The sequence below is a fragment of the Arachis ipaensis genome, chromosome B02, assembly GCF_000816755.2.
Source record: "Arachis ipaensis cultivar K30076 chromosome B02, Araip1.1, whole genome shotgun sequence".
In the NCBI taxonomy this organism is placed as follows: domain Eukaryota; kingdom Viridiplantae; phylum Streptophyta; class Magnoliopsida; order Fabales; family Fabaceae; genus Arachis; species Arachis ipaensis.
The window spans coordinates 18,095,113-18,102,043 of NC_029786.2; positions in this window are offsets into that span (position 1 = coordinate 18,095,113).

A 6,931-nucleotide genomic window follows, 5' to 3' on the forward strand; every position below is an offset into this window, starting at 1 on the left:
AAAGAAGTTGGGGTGAAACCATTAGAAATCTGCAGCGACTCCCAAGTAGTCAGCTCCCAAATTAATGGAGACTACCAAACACGGGATCCCCTGCTACAATAATACCTAGCAAAAGTAAAAGAGCTGACGGCCAAGTTCGAGCGAATAACCATCCAACACGTTCCCAGAGAATGGAACACAAGGGCAGACTTACTCTCGAAGCTAGCAAGCATCAAGTTAGGCTAGGCCAGGGAAACCGGTCACTGATCCAGGAGGTCGTCAAAACACCATCCATCTCGGTCACAACTACAGTTGACCTCCCAATCTCAAGCTAAAACTCATGGACCTCCCCAATTCTTCAATACCTCATGAACAAAAAATTACCCAAGGATTCCAAGGAAGCAAAATGCTTGAAATGGGAAGCTGCGAACTACACCACGATAGCAGGACAGCTTTATAAGCACGGACTCTCACAACCCCTCCTCAAGTGCATAGAACCTAGCGACACGGACTACATACTTTGTGAAATTCATGAAGGACGTTGTGGCCACCACATAGGAGGAAAAACCCTGGCCCAAAAAGTCACTCGGGCAGGCTACTTCTGGCCTTCCATCATAAAACACTCCCTCAAACTAGTCAAAAGTTGCGGCAAGTGCCAAATCCATTCTAATTTCCACCAAGCCGCCCCACACCAGCTCAGCACTATAACGGCAGATCGGCCCTTCGAAACATGGGGAATTGACCTCATCGGCCCCTTCTCTACGGCTCCTAGGCAACTCTGATACCGCATTGTCGTCACCGACTACTACACTAAGTGGATCAAAGCCAAACCTTTGGCCTCCATCACGGCTACCCAATGCCGGAAATTCTTCTGGAGACACGTCATAACCCAATTTAGGATTCTCGAGGTCGTAATCTCAGACAATAGAACCCAATTCCCAGACAAGCGAATTAGAGAATTCCTAGAAGGACTCCACATCTCCCACCGATTTAGTTCAGTGGAACACCCATAGACAAACGGACAAGTAGAATCAGTCAACAAAATAATAGTAAAAGGCCTTAAGAAGTGGCTCGACGAAGCAAAAGGACTCTGGGCCGACGAGCTCAGATCGGTACTCTGGTCGTACCGAACCTCCCCCCAAACTTCAACCGGAGAAACTCCCTTCCGGCTAACTTACAGCCAGGAAGCCGTAATCCCGGTTGAAGTCAGGGACCCAGCCCACAAGGAACCGTCGGAGGAAACGATGAAGAAGCAAAACAGGACCTCACAGACGAGGTCAGAAACATAGCTCACCTGTGAGAGTTAGCCTTAAAACAAAGAATAAGCCTAAGGTACAATCGCAGCCTAATCTGACGGGACTTCAGACCAGACGACCTCGTCCTACGACAGAACAACATCAGCCCCTTACTCCCGGGGAAGGAAAACTCACTCCCAACTGGGAAGGTCCCTACCGAATAAAAAAGGTAATCGGGAAAGGAGCCTACAAACTCGAACGACTTGACGAAACCAAAATACCGAGAACTTGGAATGCCATCAATCTATGGCGCTACTACACCTAGGAATATTAAATCTCAAGTTGAAAGCACTGTATTTTAATTTTCTTTTCCTTGTTTTTTCTTTTTTTTTTCTTGTTCATTTTTTCTCATTATCGAGTACTCATTCCTACCCATCTCGGGAGGTTTTAACGAGGCCCAACATCTTAATGAAAAGCTCATTTTCCCTTTTTTTAATACTGCCTTAACCGACGACACGAACCACACACGGCTACTCCCGGGGACCGATCACCCCCGAGGCCAAAACAAACACGGATATCTATCAAAATAAACAAGTCACAAAATCGGCTTAATCATGGCCCGAACAGCTCCATCAAAATAAACAACTCACAAAACCGGCTTCACGTGGGCCGAACGACCCTATCAATATAAACAAGTCACAAAAATATGGCCCAGACGACCCTGACGAACGGATTTTTGCTAGTTAAGAATTCACAAATAAGTTCTCGTTGCCAGTATAGTTTCTAAACCAACAAAGAATCCTTTCGTACAAAAACTTGTTTGTCACTTAAGCAAACCCAATAAAAATAAACCGAAGTATTTAAACCTCGAGTCGTCTCTCAAGGAATTACAGGGAGGTGTATTTATTATTGGTTATGGAAGATTATCTTTTTGGGATTTTTGAATAATGAACAAGAAAAATAAATTACAAGAAAGTAAATTAATAATTAAGAAAACTCTTAGCAAAGTATGAAAACTGGACGTCCTATCCTAGTTATCCTTATCAATTGTGATGAGAATTGTTCATTGCTCCCACTTAGTTATCCTCTAACTATGAAGGAAGGTCAAGTGGATGAATCAATATGAATCCTCAAGTCCTAGTCAACTCCCAAGGAAAGACTAGAGTTAGTGGAATTCAAGTCAATTAGCAACTCTCAATTATCAATCAACAAAGGAGTTTGATAACTCAAGCGTCTCCAATTAATCAATTCAAGCTAAGAATGTAAAAAGCTAAATTAAAATCATAAATATAAAATACCTCAAATTGCATTAATTATAAAGAAATCAAGTCTAACATGGAAAAGTTCATAAGCCAAATTGGATAAGAAGAGAATCAACAAGAGAAATAGATAAACCAAAGTACTAGAATAAATAAAAATAGAAGAGAAACCAAATTAAAGGAACATTAAACCTGGAATTGAGAAGAAATAAACCTAAAACTAAGAGAAATCCTAAATCCTAAAACCTAGAGAGAGGAGAGAGCATCCCTCTCTAGAAACTACATCTAAAACCTAAATTGTGAATGAATATAAAGTGTTCTGAATGAATGAATGGATTCCCCCACTCTGTAGCCTCTAATCTGTGTTTTCTGGGCCGAAAACTGGGTCGAAAATAGCCCAAAAATTGCCCCCAGCAATTTCTGCAGTTGCAGTACGTCGCGCGTACGCGCCAGGTGCACGTGCGCGCCGATGGACTTTTCGCCAATGTGCGCGTGCGCGTTGCCTAGCTGCATGGCCACTATGGCAAATTATATGTCATTTCAAAGCCCCAGATGATAGCTTTCCAACGCAACTAAAACCGCCTCATTTGAACTGCTGTAGCTCAAGTTATGATCGATTGAATGCGAAGAGGTCAGGGCTAACAGCTTTGCAGTTCCTTCAATTTCTTGTATTCCTTCCATCCACTTTTGCATGCTTCATTTCCATCCTCTAAGCCATTCCTGTCCTGTAATCTCTGAAAACACTTAACACGCATATCATGGCATCGAATGGTAATAAAAGAGGATTAAAATTAGCTAAATTACGACCAAAGAAACATGTTTTCAATCATAGCGCAAAATCAGGAAGGAAAATGTAAAACATGCAATTTACATGAATAAGTGAGCAGAGAGTTGATAAAAACCACTCAAATTAGCACAAGATAACCATAAAATAGTGGTTTATCAGACCCCATCATAAAATATGCAAGGCAAAAAATCGGCTTAAAAACATGAAAAAACAAGTATCACATAAACGGCCAAACGGCCCACCATAAACGAAGGCTTACAAAATGAAATTGTTGAGCTGAGAAAATGGCCTAAAAACTTACAAACATTAGAAAATAAGAAAACACTCTACTCCAAATCGAAGATCTGGTCATCCCGGACGGTCTTAAACTCCCCCATCAAGGACACATCTGCATCTGGCGCAAGAACCAAAGCTTGGGCCCTCATCATCTCCTCGGTAGCAGATACTACACCCTTCACATCAGCCAACAACTTTCCCTTCTTGTTCCTTAAGCTGGCCACCTCAGCCCACAGAGCCTCCTCTTCGGCAAGCAAAACGACAACCTGGGAACATCTGAAGCCCACTTCCGCTCACTCCCCAGCTGGAACAGAAGCGAAGTCTCTACCTCAGAAAGATGGAACAGCTCAGCCCCCGAATCCTCAGCATCCTCGACAGCCTTTAGTCGAGCTATCTCTAACACTTTCAGCTACTCCTTCAGCTTGCCAACGTCAGCGTGGGCCTGACGCAGCTTTGCGTCCAGCAAGCTCACTTGGGCCATCACCGGCTCCACCTTCTGAACTATCACGGCGGAGCGGAGGAGGGCGCGGTACACCGACTTCGCCTGTCTGGCAATATCGCAATCTGCAAAAATATTTTCAGTACCCAAGAGGAGATGCTAATCAATGAAAACCGGTGCATTAAAGCTCTGATCCATCACAGAGGGCACTGGACCCTCCTCTTCGAAGTTCTCGTTGTTGCCCTCCATCGGCCTCTTCCGCTTATGAGATGCTTTGGCAGCTGAAACCACAATCACCTCCTCCTCGGTACCCACAACCACCGGATCAGCAGAAACTGGACCCCCACCCCCAGCCGAGACCACCTCCTAAGAGACAGTCCAGGAGTCCTCCTGAGGTCGGGTAGAAAGAGTGGAAGGGGAGGCATCTGAACCCGCCTCCTGGTCCATGGCGTCCTTCAATCTCGCCAAGGTACCCAGACCACCGGCCATTCGAACTGAAAAAATCAAAAGGAAAAACGTAAGCCACAAGCCCGGAAAAATAAAGAAAAATAAAGGAGTTACACACTAATATAAGTTCGGCACATCGCCGGATCTCCCATGACATCCTGAGGGTTCAAAGGACGCTCCCCAAAATCGTGCCAAAGGACATCAACGATGTCCTTGTTTTCCGGAGATAGCCCCTCATAGGTGACCCGCGTCAAATATGACTCCCCGACACCAAAGTTTCAAACGTCGCAAACCGATGCTCTCCTTCCAAAGTCAAACAGAAGGGATGGTGCCCCCGAGAAGGGAAAACCTTAAAATACTCCCTCTTGAACCCGTGAAAAGAGTCCTCAAACAAGCCAAATATATGTTGATTAGGTTGAGCCCTAAACAACATATATCCCTTGTTATGTTTCCCCTCCTTAGTCGGAAGGGTGCATTGGAAATAAAACAGAAACACATCAACCAAAACCGGGAGCTCGAGATACTTGCACAGGTGAACATCGACTCGTATACCCACATCCAATCCGGCACGGTGGGCGAGTTTGGGTTTATATAACAAATCCTGTCATCAACCCAAAGAGCACGAGCTCGTATTGACGCTCGGTGTTGCCACTCCCACTTATCGCTCCCTGGTCATGAAGCCGCCGGAGATCCGCCTCCGTCATTCGAGACAGCGTCCCGCAAACATCGGAAGTCACCCAGTAGTTCGTCGAGGGGATGCTACCGGCCGAGACTATTGGAGCACCAACACCCTCACTCCTCCGCCGAGACATACCTAAAAAAGGAGGGAGCACCACCGTCAACCTACCAGAACCATATGGTGGAAAAACACAAAACGCCAAATCTACCATCTACCATAATCTAAAACTACACCTAAAAACAGTGGTGCTCATCCCCTCCAAACAAAACCACTACCCTTATCCGAAATTCAATCCCAACATAAGAGAAAAATGCAAAGCACAAGTGGAACGAACAAAAAAAGCAAAAAACCAAAAGGTAAAGAGAATAGCACCACCTGATAGAAACAGAGAGTCAAAAAGCGGCGCAAAGCACAGAACAAACGCCTAGAGTATTCGAGCGAAAGAGAAAAATTCAAAAATGTCCATAGAGAATGTGAAGCAAAAGAGAGAGCAAAGAAGAGAAAGAGAAGCGGTTTTCCAAATGCTTTCAAAAAAGGAAAAGACAAAAGGCAAAAATTGGAGGGAAGACCAAAATGTCCCCTCGCATTAAATGCCATCATGACGCTTGGAAAAACGTAACTAACAAACTCCCCTTCGGGAAGAACAACGGACATATCATAAGACGCCCAAACCAACCAAAAGTCGAACTGGTCTCCAACACTGAACCACAGAGCAACCGGAAAACTCCCGCGGCTCCTGACCTTGACCGGCAAAATCGGATTACGAGTCTCCCAAATCACGACTACGGAGAGCGACAACCCCAAACCCACTCTCTCCCTCACTTACGGGCCCAATTCTCAGGCCCCACACCGAAACAGCCTCTCAACCGACCATCCGGACTCAAGCTCCTCTTCCAGCGGCCTAAAATAAAGCCACAAACGGCAAACACCAATCTTCCAGCAACGAGACCGACCTTGCTCGCTCTACCGCTGCGGGGGCAACTGTTACGGACCCGACCCTCGGGTCCCGCATTCGGAACAGCCTCTAACCCGAATACCCAGGGTTGGCCCCACCCTCTCTCCCTAGAAGGCCTAAACCGACCTCCACATCTTCTAACCAACATTCAAATTTAAATACCTCCCCTTATCTTAGCTAAATAAGATAAGATGAGATAACTTCCACTAGCTATATAAAGGGGAGTCAAAGGCCCTCTCAGGTATGTCATTCGTCCCACACACTTTATACCTCTCAAATCCATTCTGACTTAGACGTTGGAGTGTCTTTGCAGGTACCACCCTCCATTGCTCTTGTCAGACAATCCGTTAACCGCCTCAACCCGTCAATTCCCAATCTATCTCACAATCCATACCGAAGGCTTCTTGTACACACCCCAAATTCGTTGTTAATCCATGAAAAAATTTTCATGTCACTAGAAAAATATTTGGTTTTAAAAAAAGTAAAAGCATTTGGAACAAATGATAGACAAATTTATAAAATAAATAATATTTCTACACTAAATTTTAGAATTTTTCAATGGCCGTTCAAAATCTACTATATGGAACATGATGCACATTCAAATAAAATTCACACATATTGTTATTTCATCTCAAATCTCTGGAAAATATATATTTTGCGCTATTATCAAGGGATAGTTAGAATTAGTATAATAAAAAAGGTCAGACTAACTAGACAAATTTAGGTTAAAAGATAATTTTCAAAATACGTTTTAAATTTGTGTGAAACTTTTGTGTATATTCAGATAAAATACGAACGAATTCTAGTTTTTTATCCAAAATTTTTTAGAAATCTATTTAAAATTTAATCATAAAAAAAATTGGTGCCAAATTTTG